Below are 14,418 nucleotides of genomic sequence, written 5' to 3' on the forward strand. Positions count from 1 at the left end.
TTATCTTTTCCTGCGGCAAGAAAGCACACAGGCTCCACCGAGATTCGAACTCAGATTGCTGGATTCAAAGCCCAGAGTGCTGACCATTACACCATGGAACCAAAACTGCTTGGTTGGAGGCCAACTTGGAAACAGATAGCTCTCTGGCTGTGGGGAAGCAGTTATACAGAGAGGTTGGAACCCAGTGATTTTTGGTCAATGGCCCGCCTCAAAAAAGGGAAAAGTGTGGGAGATGTTGCCGAAACCCGGGATCGAACCAGGGACCTTCAGATCTTCAGTCTAACGCTCTCCAAACTGAGCTATTTCGGCTACAACAAACCTCTGCTTAGCAAGCAGTGATTTCAGTGAGATCACCCTACTCTTTGTCGGAAATGAAGAGCAGAGCAGAGATGAGCCCCCAGACAATAAAAACAGCTGGCCATTCCGGGGATTGAACACGCGACCTTGGCGTTATTAGCACCACGCTGTAACCAGCTGAGCTATCCGGCCTGGCTTAGCCATCCATGTCTGCCTGATTGGAAAAAACCTGCCATAATGTTTGTGAATGCAATGAGACAATAAAGCTTCACGTTTTAACTTGAACAAGGGCTCGTCCGGGATTTGAACCCGGGACCTCTCGCACCCAAAGCGAGAATCATACCCCTAGACCAACGAGCCTTCTTTCCCTAAGCTAAGAAAAAAGAGCTATTCCAGCATCAACAAAAGAAGGAACATGAACTAACGTGGAAGCAATCAAAGTCCTCGAGACAGTGTGAAAGGCTAACGAATGCAAGTTGGCCTCTTAATTGACCTAAAAATGGGGCTGTATCTAACATGTAGAGGGATGTTAGGGAGGACAGCTGAAACGGTCAGATGTCACTTAGACCAGCGGGTCTCAATTCCAGTCCTCGCGCCCCCTGCTCTTCACATTTTGTAAGTTTCTTGTATAGCTTCAGACATTTGTTCCATTCGAACGTAAGTGCCCTGAGAACTGGACATCACATGACAGCCCTCCGTGATTCAAGTTCAAAGCGTATGTATATGTTCAATTCATAGTGAGTAATACAGTGGTGTATCGAGGTATACAGAGGTAAAGGATGTCACACTTCTCCATGTGTGAAGAAGTTGCGCAGCACAAATCCGTGAACCAATGTTCCAAAGTGAAGTATACTTTGACGGATTTCCCCTGCTCAGGGAGTGGGGAGCAATGAACACTGTGTAGGGACCATGTCAATCACTAGGAGCTCACTTCTAATGAGCTGATTATCCGAATCAGGTGTGCTAACAAAGAGAGACATGCAAAACATGCAGACCTGGGGGAGCGAGGACTAGAATTGAGAACCGCTTCCTTAGACTTTAAGTCAGTGTGAGCAAAAGAGGTGAGAAGTTGTCTGCATGACCCGAGTGTTCCAAGGTAGCCTACATAATACAAGAATCCATACACATGCATACTGGCGTAACAAGACCGAGAAGGTCCTGCGCAAACTGGTGGCAAAATAGGTCCCACCGAGATTTGAACTCGGATCACTGGATTCAGAGTCCAGAGTGCTAACCATTACACCATGGAACCTTAACTGGTGCAGCTGTTGCTCACAGGGCCACAAACACTGGCACCATCGCCAAACTAGTGCTGTTTTATCTTTTCCTGCGGCAAGAAAGCACACAGGCTCCACCGAGATTCGAACTCAGATCGCTGGATTCAAAGCCCAGAGTGCTGACCATTACACCATGGAACCAAAACTGCTTGGTTCGAGGCCAACTTGGAAACAGATAGCTCTCTGGCTGTGGGGAAGCAGTTATACAGAGAGGTTGGAACCCAGTGATTTTTTGTCAATGGCCCGCCTCAAAAAATGGAAAATTTTGGGAGATGTTGCCGAAACCCGGGATCGAACCAGGGACCTTCAGATCTTCAGTCTAACGCTCTCCCAACTGAGCTATTTCGGCTACAACAAACCTCTGCTTAGCAAGCAGTGATTTCAGTGAGATCACCCTACTCTTTGTCAGAACTGAAGAGCAGAGCAGAGATGAGCCCCCAGACAATAAAAACAGCTGGCCAGTACGGGGATCGAACCCCCGAACTTGGCGTTATTAGCACCACGCTCTAACCAGCTGAGCTAACCGGCCTGGCTTAGCCATCCATGTCTGCCTGATTGGAAAAAAACTGCCATAATGTTTGTGAATGCAATGAGACAATAAAGCTTCACGTTTTAACCTGAACAAGGGCTCGTCCTGGATTTGAACCCGGGACCTCTCGCACCCAAAGCGAGAATCATACCCCTAGACCAACCAGCCTTCTTTCCGTAAGCCAAGAAAAAAGAGCTATTCCAGCATCAACAAAAGAAGGAACATGAACTAACGTGGAAGCAATCAAAGTCCTCGAGACAGTGTGAAAGGCTAACGAATGCAAGTTGGCCTCTTAATTGACCTAAAAATGGGGCTGTATCTAACATGTAGAGGGATGTTAGGGAGGACAGCTGAAACGGTCAGATGTCACTTAGACCAGCAGGTCTCAATTCCAGTCCTCGCGCCCCCTGCTCTTCACATTTTGTAAGTTTCTTGTATAGCTTCAGACATTTGTTCCATTCGAACGTAAGTGCCCTGAGAACTGGACATCACATGACAGCCCTCCGTGATTTAATTTCAAAGAATATGTATATGTTCAATTCATAGTGAGTAATACAGTGGTGTATCGAGGTATACAGAGGTAAAGGATGTCACACTTCTCCATGTGTGAAGAAGTTGCGCAGCACACATCCGTGAACCAATGTTCCAAAGTGAAGTATACTTTGTCGGATTTCCCCTGCTCAGGGAGTGGGGAGCAATGAACACTGTGTAGGGACCATGTCAATCACTAGGAGCTCACTTCTAATGAGCTGATTATCCGAATCAGGTGTGCTAACAAAGAGAGACATGCAAAACATGCAGACCTGGGGGAGCGAGGACTAGAATTGAGAACCGCTTCCTTAGACTTTAAGTCAGTGTGAGCAAAAGAGGTGAGAAGTTGTCTGCATGACCCGAGTGTTCCAAGGTAGCCTACATAATACAAGAATCCATACACATGCATACTGGCGTAACAAGACCGAGAAGGTCCTGCGCAAACTGGTGGCAAAATAGGTCCCACCGAGATTTGAACTCGGATCACTGGATTCAGAGTCCAGAGTGCTAACCATTACACCATGGAACCTTAACTGATGCAGCTGTTACTCACAGGGCCACAAACACTGGCACAATCGCCAAACTAGTGCTGTTTTATCTTTTCCTGCGGCAAGAAAGCACACAGGCTCCACCGAGATTCGAACTCAGATCGCTGGCTTAGCCATCCATGTCTGCCTGATTGGAAAAAACCTGCCATAATGTTTGTGAATGCAATGAGACAATAAAGCTTCATGTTTTAACCTGAACAAGGGCTCGTCCGGGATTTGAACCCGGGACCTCTCGCACCCAAAGCAAGAATCATACCCCTAGACCAACTAGCCTTCTTTCCCTAATCCAAGGAAAAAGAGCTATTCCAGCATCAACAAAAGAAGGAACATGAACTAACGTGGAAGCAATCAAAGTCCTCGAGACAGTGTGAAAGGCTAACGAATGCAAGTTGGCCTCTTAATTGACCTAAAAATGGGGCTGTATCTAACATGTAGAGGGATGTTAGGGAGGACAGCTGAAACGGTCAGATGTCACTTAGACCAGCGGGTCTCAATTCCAGTCCTCGCGCCCCCTGCTCTTCACATTTTGTAAGTTTCTTGTATAGCTTCAGACATTTGTTCCATTCGAACGTAAGTGCCCTGAGAACTGGACATCACATGACAGCCCTCCGTGATTCAAGTTCAAAGCGTATGTATATGTTCAATTCATAGTGAGTAATACAGTGGTGTATCGAGGTATACAGAGGTAAAGGATGTCACACTTCTCCATGTGTGAAGAAGTTGCGCAGCACAAATCCGTGAACCAATGTTCCAAAGTGAAGTATACTTTGACGGATTTCCCCTGCTCAGGGAGTGGGGAGCAATGAACACTGTGTAGGGACCATGTCAATCACTAGGAGCTCACTTCTAATGAGCTGATTATCCGAATCAGGTGTGCTAACAAAGAGAGACATGCAAAACATGCAGACCTGGGGGAGCGAGGACTAGAATTGAGAACCGCTTCCTTAGACTTTAAGTCAGTGTGAGCAAAAGAGGTGAGAAGTTGTCTGCATGACCCGAGTGTTCCAAGGTAGCCTACATAATACAAGAATCCATACACATGCATACTGGCGTAACAAGACCGAGAAGGTCCTGCGCAAACTGGTGGCAAAATAGGTCCCACCGAGATTTGAACTCGGATCACTGGATTCAGAGTCCAGAGTGCTAACCATTACACCATGGAACCTTTAACTGGTGCAGCTGTTACTCACAGGGCCACAAACACTGGCACAATCGCCAAACTAGTGCTGTTTTATCTTTTCCTGCGGCAAGAAAGCACACAGGCTCCACCGAGATTCGAACTCAGATCGCTGGCTTAGCCATCCATGTCTGCCTGATTGGAAAAAACCTGCCATAATGTTTGTGAATGCAATGAGACAATAAAGCTTCACGTTTTAACCTGAACAAGGGCTCGTCCGGGATTTGAACCCGGGACCTCTCGCACCCAAAGCAAGAATCATACCCCTAGACCAACTAGCCTTCTTTCCCTAAACCAAGGAAAAAGAGCTATTCCAGCATCAACAAAAGAAGGAACATGAACTAACGTGGAAGCAATCAAAGTCCTCGAGACAGTGTGAAAGGCTAACGAATGCAAGTTGGCCTCTTAATTGACCTAAAAATGGGGCTGTATCTAACATGTAGAGGGATGTTAGGGAGGACAGCTGAAATGGTCAGATGTCACTTAGACCAGCGGGTCTCAATTCCAGTCCTCGCGCCCCCTGCTCTACACATTTTGTAAGTTTCTTGTATAGCTTCAGACATTTGTTCCATTCGAACGTAAGTGCCCTGAGAACTGGACATCACATGACAGCCCTCCGTGATTCAAGTTCAAAGCGTATGTATATGTTCAATTCATAGTGAGTAATACAGTGGTGTATCGAGGTATACAGAGGTAAAGGATGTCACACTTCTCCATGTGTGAAGAAGTTGCGCAGCACAAATCCGTGAACCAATGTTCCAAAGTGAAGTATACTTTGACGGATTTCCCCTGCTCAGGGAGTGGGGAGCAATGAACACTGTGTAGGGACCATGTCAATCACTAGGAGCTCACTTCTAATGAGCTGATTATCCGAATCAGGTGTGCTAACAAAGAGAGACATGCAAAACATGCAGACCTGGGGGAGCGAGGACTAGAATTGAGAACCGCTTCCTTAGACTTTAAGTCAGTGTGAGCAAAAGAGGTGAGAAGTTGTCTGCATGACCCGAGTGTTCCAAGGTAGCCTACATAATACAAGAATCCATACACACTCTCTACGTTAGTTAATTTTTTCGGACTAAAAGGTGCCGAAAAGTATTTCAGACATTGTCCTGCGCAAACTGGTGGCAAAATAGGTCCCACCGAGATTTGAACTCAGATCACTGGATTCAGAGTCCAGAGTGCTAACCATTACACCATGTAACCTTAACTGGTGCAGCTGTTACTCACAGGGCCACAAACACTGGCACCATCGCCAAACTAGTGCTGTTTTATCTTTTCCTGCGGCAAGAAAGCACACAGGCTCCACCGAGATTCGAACTCAGATTGCTGGATTCAAAGCCCAGAGTGCTGACCATTACACCATGGAACCAAAACTGCTTGGTTGGAGGCCAACTTGGAAACAGATAGCTCTCTGGCTGTGGGGAAGCAGTTATACAGAGAGGTTGGAACCCAGTGATTTTTGGTCAATGGCCCGCCTCAAAAAAGGGAAAAGTGTGGGAGATGTTGCCGAAACCCGGGATCGAACCAGGGACCTTCAGATCTTCAGTCTAACGCTCTCCAAACTGAGCTATTTCGGCTACAACAAACCTCTGCTTAGCAAGCAGTGATTTCAGTGAGATCACCCTACTCTTTGTCGGAAATGAAGAGCAGAGCAGAGATGAGCCCCCAGACAATAAAAACAGCTGGCCATTCCGGGGATTGAACACGCGACCTTGGCGTTATTAGCACCACGCTGTAACCAGCTGAGCTATCCGGCCTGGCTTAGCCATCCATGTCTGCCTGATTGGAAAAAACCTGCCATAATGTTTGTGAATGCAATGAGACAATAAAGCTTCACGTTTTAACTTGAACAAGGGCTCGTCCGGGATTTGAACCCGGGACCTCTCGCACCCAAAGCGAGAATCATACCCCTAGACCAACGAGCCTTCTTTCCCTAAGCTAAGAAAAAAGAGCTATTCCAGCATCAACAAAAGAAGGAACATGAACTAACGTGGAAGCAATCAAAGTCCTCGAGACAGTGTGAAAGGCTAACGAATGCAAGTTGGCCTCTTAATTGACCTAAAAATGGGGCTGTATCTAACATGTAGAGGGATGTTAGGGAGGACAGCTGAAACGGTCAGATGTCACTTAGACCAGCGGGTCTCAATTCCAGTCCTCGCGCCCCCTGCTCTTCACATTTTGTAAGTTTCTTGTATAGCTTCAGACATTTGTTCCATTCGAACGTAAGTGCCCTGAGAACTGGACATCACATGACAGCCCTCCGTGATTCAAGTTCAAAGCGTATGTATATGTTCAATTCATAGTGAGTAATACAGTGGTGTATCGAGGTATACAGAGGTAAAGGATGTCACACTTCTCCATGTGTGAAGAAGTTGCGCAGCACAAATCCGTGAACCAATGTTCCAAAGTGAAGTATACTTTGACGGATTTCCCCTGCTCAGGGAGTGGGGAGCAATGAACACTGTGTAGGGACCATGTCAATCACTAGGAGCTCACTTCTAATGAGCTGATTATCCGAATCAGGTGTGCTAACAAAGAGAGACATGCAAAACATGCAGACCTGGGGGAGCGAGGACTAGAATTGAGAACCGCTTCCTTAGACTTTAAGTCAGTGTGAGCAAAAGAGGTGAGAAGTTGTCTGCATGACCCGAGTGTTCCAAGGTAGCCTACATAATACAAGAATCCATACACATGCATACTGGCGTAACAAGACCGAGAAGGTCCTGCGCAAACTGGTGGCAAAATAGGTCCCACCGAGATTTGAACTCGGATCACTGGATTCAGAGTCCAGAGTGCTAACCATTACACCATGGAACCTTAACTGGTGCAGCTGTTGCTCACAGGGCCACAAACACTGGCACCATCGCCAAACTAGTGCTGTTTTATCTTTTCCTGCGGCAAGAAAGCACACAGGCTCCACCGAGATTCGAACTCAGATCGCTGGATTCAAAGCCCAGAGTGCTGACCATTACACCATGGAACCAAAACTGCTTGGTTCGAGGCCAACTTGGAAACAGATAGCTCTCTGGCTGTGGGGAAGCAGTTATACAGAGAGGTTGGAACCCAGTGATTTTTTGTCAATGGCCCGCCTCAAAAAATGGAAAATTTTGGGAGATGTTGCCGAAACCCGGGATCGAACCAGGGACCTTCAGATCTTCAGTCTAACGCTCTCCCAACTGAGCTATTTCGGCTACAACAAACCTCTGCTTAGCAAGCAGTGATTTCAGTGAGATCACCCTACTCTTTGTCGGAACTGAAGAGCAGAGCAGAGATGAGCCCCCAGACAATAAAAACAGCTGGCCAGTACGGGGATCGAACCCGCGAACTTGGCGTTATTAGCACCACGCTCTAACCAGCTGAGCTAACCGGCCTGGCTTAGCCATCCATGTCTGCCTGATTGGAAAAAAACTGCCATAATGTTTGTGAATGCAATGAGACAATAAAGCTTCACGTTTTAACCTGAACAAGGGCTCGTCCTGGATTTGAACCCGGGACCTCTCGCACCCAAAGCGAGAATCATACCCCTAGACCAACGAGCCTTCTTTCCGTAAGCCAAGAAAAAAGAGCTATTCCAGCATCAACAAAAGAAGGAACATGAACTAACGTGGAAGCAATCAAAGTCCTCGAGACAGTGTGAAAGGCTAACGAATGCAAGTTGGCCTCTTAATTGACCTAAAAATGGGGCTGTATCTAACATGTAGAGGGATGTTAGGGAGGACAGCTGAAACGGTCAGATGTCACTTAGACCAGCAGGTCTCAATTCCAGTCCTCGCGCCCCCTGCTCTTCACATTTTGTAAGTTTCTTGTATAGCTTCAGACATTTGTTCCATTCGAACGTAAGTGCCCTGAGAACTGGACATCACATGACAGCCCTCCGTGATTTAATTTCAAAGAATATGTATATGTTCAATTCAAAGTGAGTAATACAGTGGTGTATCGAGGTATACAGAGGTAAAGGATGTCACACTTCTCCATGTGTGAAGAAGTTGCGCAGCACACATCCGTGAACCAATGTTCCAAAGTGAAGTATACTTTGTCGGATTTCCCCTGCTCAGGGAGTGGGGAGCAATGAACACTGTGTAGGGACCATGTCAATCACTAGGAGCTCACTTCTAATGAGCTGATTATCCGAATCAGGTGTGCTAACAAAGAGAGACATGCAAAACATGCAGACCTGGGGGAGCGAGGACTAGAATTGAGAACCGCTTCCTTAGACTTTAAGTCAGTGTGAGCAAAAGAGGTGAGAAGTTGTCTGCATGACCCGAGTGTTCCAAGGTAGCCTACATAATACAAGAATCCATACACATGCATACTGGCGTAACAAGACCGAGAAGGTCCTGCGCAAACTGGTGGCAAAATAGGTCCCACCGAGATTTGAACTCGGATCACTGGATTCAGAGTCCAGAGTGCTAACCATTACACCATGGAACCTTAACTGATGCAGCTGTTACTCACAGGGCCACAAACACTGGCACAATCGCCAAACTAGTGCTGTTTTATCTTTTCCTGCGGCAAGAAAGCACACAGGCTCCACCGAGATTCGAACTCAGATCGCTGGCTTAGCCATCCATGTCTGCCTGATTGGAAAAAACCTGCCATAATGTTTGTGAATGCAATGAGACAATAAAGCTTCATGTTTTAACCTGAACAAGGGCTCGTCCGGGATTTGAACCCGGGACCTCTCGCACCCAAAGCAAGAATCATACCCCTAGACCAACTATCCTTCTTTCCCTAATCCAAGGAAAAAGAGCTATTCCAGCATCAACAAAAGAAGGAACATGAACTAACGTGGAAGCAATCAAAGTCCTCGAGACAGTGTGAAAGGCTAACGAATGCAAGTTGGCCTCTTAATTGACCTAAAAATGGGGCTGTATCTAACATGTAGAGGGATGTTAGGGAGGACAGCTGAAACGGTCAGATGTCACTTAGACCAGCGGGTCTCAATTCCAGTCCTCGCGCCCCCTGCTCTTCACATTTTGTAAGTTTCTTGTATAGCTTCAGACATTTGTTCCATTCGAACGTAAGTGCCCTGAGAACTGGACATCACATGACAGCCCTCCGTGATTCAAGTTCAAAGCGTATGTATATGTTTAATTCATAGTGAGTAATACAGTGGTGTATCGAGGTATACAGAGGTAAAGGATGTCACACTTCTCCATGTGTGAAGAAGTTGCGCAGCACAAATCCGTGAACCAATGTTCCAAAGTGAAGTATACTTTGACGGATTTCCCCTGCTCAGGGAGTGGGGAGCAATGAACACTGTGTAGGGACCATGTCAATCACTAGGAGCTCACTTCTAATGAGCTGATTATCCGAATCAGGTGTGCTAACAAAGAGAGACATGCAAAACATGCAGACCTGGGGGAGCGAGTACTAGAATTGAGAACCGCTTCCTTAGACTTTAAGTCAGTGTGAGCAAAAGAGGTGAGAAGTTGTCTGCATGACCCGAGTGTTCCAAGGTAGCCTACATAATACAAGAATCCATACACATGCATACTGGCGTAACAAGACCGAGAAGGTCCTGCGCAAACTGGTGGCAAAATAGGTCCCACCGAGATTTGAACTCGGATCACTGGATTCAGAGTCCAGAGTGCTAACCATTACACCATGGAACCTTAACTGGTGCAGCTGTTGCTCACAGGGCCACAAACACTGGCACCATCGCCAAACTAGTGCTGTTTTATCTTTTCCTGCGGCAAGAAAGCACACAGGCTCCACCGAGATTCGAACTCAGATCGCTGGATTCAAAGCCCAGAGTGCTGACCATTACACCATGGAACCAAAACTGCTTGGTTGGAGGCCAACTTGGAAACAGATAGCTCTCTGGCTGTGGGGAAGCAGTTATACAGAGAGGTTGGAACCCAGTGATTTTTTGTCAATGGCCCGCCTCAAAAAATGGAAAATTTTGGGAGATGTTGCCGAAACCCGGGATCGAACCAGGGACCTTCAGATCTTCAGTCTAACACTCTCCCAACTGAGCTATTTCGGCTACAACAAACCTCTGCTTAGCAAGCAGTGATTTCAGTGAGATCACCCTACTCTTTGTCGGAACTGAAGAGCAGAGATGAGCCCCCAGACAATAAAAACAGCTGGCCAGTACGGGGTTCGAACCCGCGACCTTGGCGTTATTAGCACCACGCTCTAACCAGCTGAGCTAACCGGCCTGGCTTAGCCATCCATGTCTGCCTGATTGGAAAAAAACTGCCATAATGTTTGTGAATGCAATGAGACAATAAAGCTTCACGTTTTAACCTGAACAAGGGCTCGTCCGGGATTTGAACCCGGGACCTCTCGCACCCAAAGCGAGAATCATACCCCTAGACCAACGAGCCTTCTTTCCCTAAGCCAAGAAAAAAGAGCTATTCCAGCATCAACAAAAGAAGGAACATGAACTAACGTGGAAGCAATCAAAGTCCTCGAGACAGTGTGAAAGGCTAACGAATGCAAGTTGGCCTCTTAATTGACCTAAAAATGGGGCTGTATCTAACATGTAGAGGGATGTTAGGGAGGACAGCTGAAACGGTCAGATGTCACTTAGACCAGCGGGTCTCAATTCCAGTCCTCGCGCCCCCTGCTCTTCACATTTTGTAAGTTTCTTGTATAGCTTCAGACATTTGTTCCATTCGAACGTAAGTGCCCTGAGAACTGGACATCACATGACAGCCCTCCGTGATTCAAGTTCAAAGAATATGTATATGTTCAATTCATAGTGAGTAATACAGTGGTGTATCGAGGTAAACAGAGGTAAAGGATGTCACACTTCTCCATGTGTGAAGAAGTTGCGCAGCACAAATCCGTGAACCAATGTTCCAAAGTGAAGTATACTTTGTCGGATTTCCCCTGCTCAGGGAGTGGGGAGCAATGAACACTGTGTAGGGACCATGTCAATCACTAGGAGCTCACTTCTAATGAGCTGATTATCCGAATCAGGTGTGCTAACAAAGAGAGACATGCAAAACATGCAGACCTGGGGGAGCGAGGACTAGAATTGAGAACCGCTTCCTTAGACTTTAAGTCAGTGTGAGCAAAAGAGGTGAGAAGTTGTCTGCATGACCCGAGTGTTCCAAGGTAGCCTACATAATACAAGAATCCATACACATGCATACTGGCGTAACAAGACCGAGAAGGTCCTGCGCAAACTGGTGGCAAAATAGGTCCCACCGAGATTTGAACTCGGATCACTGGATTCAGAGTCCAGAGTGCTAGCCATTACACCATGGAACCTTAACTGGTGCAGCTGTTACTCACAGGGCCACAAACACTGGCACCATCGCCAAACTAGTGCTGTTGTATCTTTTCCTGCGGCAAGAAAGCACACAGGCTCCACCGAGATTCGAACTCAGATCGCTGGCTTAGCCATCCATGTCTGCCTGATTGGAAAAAACCTGCCATAATGTTTGTGAATGCAATGAGACAATAAAGCTTCACGTTTTAACCTAAACAAGGGCTCGTCCGGGATTTGAACCCGGGACCTCTCGCACCCAAAGCAAGAATCATACCCCTAGACCAACTAGCCTTCTTTCCCTAATCCAAGGAAAAAGAGCTATTCCAGCATCAACAAAAGAAGGAACATGAACTAACGTGGAAGCAATCAAAGTCCTCGAGACAGTGTGAAAGGCTAACGAATGCAAGTTGGCCTCTTAATTGACCTAAAAATGGGGCTGTATCTAACATGTAGAGGGATGTTAGGGAGGACAGCTGAAACGGTCAGATGTCACTTAGACCAGCGGGTCTCAATTCCAGTCCTCGCGCCCCCTGCTCTTCACATTTTGTAAGTTTCTTGTATAGCTTCAGACATTTGTTCCATTCGAACGTAAGTGCCCTGAGAACTGGACATCACATGACAGCCCTCCGTGATTCAATTTCAAAGAATATGTATATGTTCAATTCACAGTGAGTAATACAGTGGTGTATCGAGGTATACAGAGGTAAAGGATGTCACACTTCTCCATGTGTGAAGAAGTTGCGCAGCACAAATCCGTGAACCAATGTTCCAAAGTGAAGTATACTTTGACGGATTTCCCCTGCTCAGGGAGTGGGGAGCAATGAACACTGTGTAGGGACCATGTCAATCACTAGGAGCTCACTTCTAATGAGCTGATTATCCGAATCAGGTGTGCTAACAAAGAGAGACATGCAAAACATGCAGACCTGGGGGAGCGAGGACTAGAATTGAGAACCGCTTCCTTAGACTTTAAGTCAGTGTGAGCAAAAGAGGTGAGAAGTTGTCTGCATGACCCGAGTGTTCCAAGGTAGCCTACATAATACAAGAATCCATACACATGCATACTGGCGTAACAAGACCGAGAAGGTCCTGCGCAAACTGGTGGCAAAATAGGTCCCACCGAGATTTGAACTCGGATCACTGGATTCAGAGTCCAGAGTGCTAACCATTACACCATGGAACCTTAACTGGTGCAGCTGTTACTCACAGGGCCACAAACACTGGCACCATCGCCAAACTAGTGCTGTTTTATCTTTTCCTGCGGCAAGAAAGCACACAGGCTCCACCGAGATTCGAACTCAGATCGCTGGATTCAAAGCCCAGAGTGCTGACCATTACACCATGGAACCAAAACTGCTTGGTTGGAGGCCAACTTGGAAACAGATAGCTCTCTGGTTGTGGGGAAGCAGTTATACAGAGAGGTTGGAACCCAGTGATTTTTTGTCAATGGCCCGCCTCAAAAAAAGAAAAATTTTGGGAGATGTTGCCGAAACCCGGGATCGAACCAGGGACCTTCAGATCTTCAGTCTAACGCTCTCCCAACTGAGCTATTTCGGCTACAACAAACCTCTGCTTAGCAAGCAGTGATTTCAGTGAGATCACCCTACTCTTTGTCGGAAATGAAGAGCAGAGCAGAGATGAGCCCCCAGACAATAAAAACAGCTGGCCAGTACGGGGATCGAACCCGCGACGTTGGCGTTATTAGCACCACGCTCTAACCAGCTGAGCTAACCGGCCTGGCTTAACCATCCATGTCTGCCTGATTGGAAAAAAACTGCCATAATGTTTGTGAATGCAATGAGACAATAAAGCTTCACGTTTTAACCTGAACAAGGGCTCGTCCGGGATTTGAACCCGGGACCTCTCTCACCCAAAGCGAGAATAATACCCCTAGACCAATGAGCCTTCTTTCCCTAAGCCAAGAAAAAAGAGCTATTCCAGCATCAACAAAAGAAGGAACATGAACTAACGTGGAAGCAATCAAAGTCCTCGAGACAGTGTGAAAGGCTAACGAATGCAAGTTGGCCTCTTAATTGACCTAAAAATGGGGCTGTATCTAACATGTAGAGGGATGTTAGGGAGGACAGCTGAAACGGTCAGATGTCACTTAGACCAGCGGGTCTCAATTCCAGTCCTCGCGCCCCCTGCTCTTCACATTTTGTAAGTTTCTTGTATAGCTTCAGACATTTGTTCCATTCGAACGTAAGTGCCCTGAGAACTGGACATCACATGACAGCCCTCCGTGATTCAATTTCAAAGAATATGTATATGTTCAATTCACAGTGAGTAATACAGTGGTGTATCGAGGTATACAGAGGTAAAGGATGTCACACTTCTCCATGTGTGAAGAAGTTGCGCAGCACAAATCCGTGAACCAATGTTCCAAAGTGAAGTATACTTTGACGGATTTCCCCTGCTCAGGGAGTGGGGAGCAATGAACACTGTGTAGGGACCATGTCAATCACTAGGAGCTCACTTCTAATGAGCTGATTATCCGAATCAGGTGTGCTAACAAAGAGAGACATGCAAAACATGCAGACCTGGGGGAGCGAGGACTAGAATTGAGAACCGCTTCCTTAGACTTTAAGTCAGTGTGAGCAAAAGAGGTGAGAAGTTGTCTGCATGACCCGAGTGTTCCAAGGTAGCCTACATAATACAAGAATCCATACACATGCATACTGGCGTAACAAGACCGAGAAGGTCCTGCGCAAACTGGTGGCAAAATAGGTCCCACCTAGATTTGAACTCGGATCACTGGATTCAGAGTCCAGAGTGCTAACCATTACACCATGGAACCTTAACTGGTGCAGCTGTTACTCACAGGGCCACAAACA

General features: G+C 46.7%; 31 non-coding genes across 31 annotated transcripts; all 31 read right to left on the reverse strand.

Annotated features, from left to right (window-relative positions):
• Positions 1-29: 29 nt before the first annotated feature.
• On the reverse strand, positions 30-101 carry trnaq-uug (transfer RNA glutamine (anticodon UUG)). Its single transcript has one exon. It is a non-coding gene; the product is annotated as a tRNA-Gln (tRNA).
• Positions 102-236: 135 nt separating this feature from the next.
• Positions 237-309, reverse strand: trnaf-gaa (transfer RNA phenylalanine (anticodon GAA)). The gene has a single exon. It is a non-coding gene; the product is annotated as a tRNA-Phe (tRNA).
• Positions 310-585: 276 nt separating this feature from the next.
• trnap-ugg (transfer RNA proline (anticodon UGG)) lies at positions 586-657 on the reverse strand. Its single transcript has one exon. It is a non-coding gene; the product is annotated as a tRNA-Pro (tRNA).
• Positions 658-1,477: 820 nt separating this feature from the next.
• On the reverse strand, positions 1,478-1,549 carry trnaq-cug (transfer RNA glutamine (anticodon CUG)). The gene has a single exon. It is a non-coding gene; the product is annotated as a tRNA-Gln (tRNA).
• A 94-nt stretch (positions 1,550-1,643) lies between these two features.
• Positions 1,644-1,715, reverse strand: trnaq-uug (transfer RNA glutamine (anticodon UUG)). The gene has a single exon. It is a non-coding gene; the product is annotated as a tRNA-Gln (tRNA).
• A 135-nt stretch (positions 1,716-1,850) lies between these two features.
• On the reverse strand, positions 1,851-1,923 carry trnaf-gaa (transfer RNA phenylalanine (anticodon GAA)). The gene has a single exon. It is a non-coding gene; the product is annotated as a tRNA-Phe (tRNA).
• A 106-nt stretch (positions 1,924-2,029) lies between these two features.
• Positions 2,030-2,103, reverse strand: trnai-aau (transfer RNA isoleucine (anticodon AAU)). Its single transcript has one exon. It is a non-coding gene; the product is annotated as a tRNA-Ile (tRNA).
• A 988-nt stretch (positions 2,104-3,091) lies between these two features.
• Positions 3,092-3,163, reverse strand: trnaq-cug (transfer RNA glutamine (anticodon CUG)). The gene has a single exon. It is a non-coding gene; the product is annotated as a tRNA-Gln (tRNA).
• A 220-nt stretch (positions 3,164-3,383) lies between these two features.
• On the reverse strand, positions 3,384-3,455 carry trnap-ugg (transfer RNA proline (anticodon UGG)). Its single transcript has one exon. It is a non-coding gene; the product is annotated as a tRNA-Pro (tRNA).
• An 820-nt stretch (positions 3,456-4,275) lies between these two features.
• Positions 4,276-4,347, reverse strand: trnaq-cug (transfer RNA glutamine (anticodon CUG)). Its single transcript has one exon. It is a non-coding gene; the product is annotated as a tRNA-Gln (tRNA).
• Positions 4,348-4,568: 221 nt separating this feature from the next.
• On the reverse strand, positions 4,569-4,640 carry trnap-ugg (transfer RNA proline (anticodon UGG)). The gene has a single exon. It is a non-coding gene; the product is annotated as a tRNA-Pro (tRNA).
• Positions 4,641-5,656: 1,016 nt separating this feature from the next.
• trnaq-uug (transfer RNA glutamine (anticodon UUG)) lies at positions 5,657-5,728 on the reverse strand. The gene has a single exon. It is a non-coding gene; the product is annotated as a tRNA-Gln (tRNA).
• A 135-nt stretch (positions 5,729-5,863) lies between these two features.
• trnaf-gaa (transfer RNA phenylalanine (anticodon GAA)) lies at positions 5,864-5,936 on the reverse strand. Its single transcript has one exon. It is a non-coding gene; the product is annotated as a tRNA-Phe (tRNA).
• A 276-nt stretch (positions 5,937-6,212) lies between these two features.
• trnap-ugg (transfer RNA proline (anticodon UGG)) lies at positions 6,213-6,284 on the reverse strand. The gene has a single exon. It is a non-coding gene; the product is annotated as a tRNA-Pro (tRNA).
• An 820-nt stretch (positions 6,285-7,104) lies between these two features.
• On the reverse strand, positions 7,105-7,176 carry trnaq-cug (transfer RNA glutamine (anticodon CUG)). Its single transcript has one exon. It is a non-coding gene; the product is annotated as a tRNA-Gln (tRNA).
• Positions 7,177-7,270: 94 nt separating this feature from the next.
• On the reverse strand, positions 7,271-7,342 carry trnaq-uug (transfer RNA glutamine (anticodon UUG)). The gene has a single exon. It is a non-coding gene; the product is annotated as a tRNA-Gln (tRNA).
• A 135-nt stretch (positions 7,343-7,477) lies between these two features.
• trnaf-gaa (transfer RNA phenylalanine (anticodon GAA)) lies at positions 7,478-7,550 on the reverse strand. The gene has a single exon. It is a non-coding gene; the product is annotated as a tRNA-Phe (tRNA).
• A 106-nt stretch (positions 7,551-7,656) lies between these two features.
• Positions 7,657-7,730, reverse strand: trnai-aau (transfer RNA isoleucine (anticodon AAU)). Its single transcript has one exon. It is a non-coding gene; the product is annotated as a tRNA-Ile (tRNA).
• Positions 7,731-7,826: 96 nt separating this feature from the next.
• Positions 7,827-7,898, reverse strand: trnap-ugg (transfer RNA proline (anticodon UGG)). Its single transcript has one exon. It is a non-coding gene; the product is annotated as a tRNA-Pro (tRNA).
• Positions 7,899-8,718: 820 nt separating this feature from the next.
• trnaq-cug (transfer RNA glutamine (anticodon CUG)) lies at positions 8,719-8,790 on the reverse strand. Its single transcript has one exon. It is a non-coding gene; the product is annotated as a tRNA-Gln (tRNA).
• A 1,112-nt stretch (positions 8,791-9,902) lies between these two features.
• trnaq-cug (transfer RNA glutamine (anticodon CUG)) lies at positions 9,903-9,974 on the reverse strand. The gene has a single exon. It is a non-coding gene; the product is annotated as a tRNA-Gln (tRNA).
• Positions 9,975-10,068: 94 nt separating this feature from the next.
• trnaq-uug (transfer RNA glutamine (anticodon UUG)) lies at positions 10,069-10,140 on the reverse strand. Its single transcript has one exon. It is a non-coding gene; the product is annotated as a tRNA-Gln (tRNA).
• Positions 10,141-10,275: 135 nt separating this feature from the next.
• Positions 10,276-10,348, reverse strand: trnaf-gaa (transfer RNA phenylalanine (anticodon GAA)). Its single transcript has one exon. It is a non-coding gene; the product is annotated as a tRNA-Phe (tRNA).
• Positions 10,349-10,449: 101 nt separating this feature from the next.
• Positions 10,450-10,523, reverse strand: trnai-aau (transfer RNA isoleucine (anticodon AAU)). Its single transcript has one exon. It is a non-coding gene; the product is annotated as a tRNA-Ile (tRNA).
• Positions 10,524-10,619: 96 nt separating this feature from the next.
• On the reverse strand, positions 10,620-10,691 carry trnap-ugg (transfer RNA proline (anticodon UGG)). Its single transcript has one exon. It is a non-coding gene; the product is annotated as a tRNA-Pro (tRNA).
• An 820-nt stretch (positions 10,692-11,511) lies between these two features.
• Positions 11,512-11,583, reverse strand: trnaq-cug (transfer RNA glutamine (anticodon CUG)). Its single transcript has one exon. It is a non-coding gene; the product is annotated as a tRNA-Gln (tRNA).
• A 220-nt stretch (positions 11,584-11,803) lies between these two features.
• trnap-ugg (transfer RNA proline (anticodon UGG)) lies at positions 11,804-11,875 on the reverse strand. Its single transcript has one exon. It is a non-coding gene; the product is annotated as a tRNA-Pro (tRNA).
• An 820-nt stretch (positions 11,876-12,695) lies between these two features.
• On the reverse strand, positions 12,696-12,767 carry trnaq-cug (transfer RNA glutamine (anticodon CUG)). Its single transcript has one exon. It is a non-coding gene; the product is annotated as a tRNA-Gln (tRNA).
• A 94-nt stretch (positions 12,768-12,861) lies between these two features.
• On the reverse strand, positions 12,862-12,933 carry trnaq-uug (transfer RNA glutamine (anticodon UUG)). Its single transcript has one exon. It is a non-coding gene; the product is annotated as a tRNA-Gln (tRNA).
• A 135-nt stretch (positions 12,934-13,068) lies between these two features.
• trnaf-gaa (transfer RNA phenylalanine (anticodon GAA)) lies at positions 13,069-13,141 on the reverse strand. Its single transcript has one exon. It is a non-coding gene; the product is annotated as a tRNA-Phe (tRNA).
• A 106-nt stretch (positions 13,142-13,247) lies between these two features.
• trnai-aau (transfer RNA isoleucine (anticodon AAU)) lies at positions 13,248-13,321 on the reverse strand. Its single transcript has one exon. It is a non-coding gene; the product is annotated as a tRNA-Ile (tRNA).
• Positions 13,322-14,418: the final 1,097 nt, after the last annotated feature.

This window comes from Carassius carassius, chromosome 8 (genome assembly GCF_963082965.1).
Source record: "Carassius carassius chromosome 8, fCarCar2.1, whole genome shotgun sequence".
NCBI classification, from domain to species: domain Eukaryota; kingdom Metazoa; phylum Chordata; class Actinopteri; order Cypriniformes; family Cyprinidae; genus Carassius; species Carassius carassius.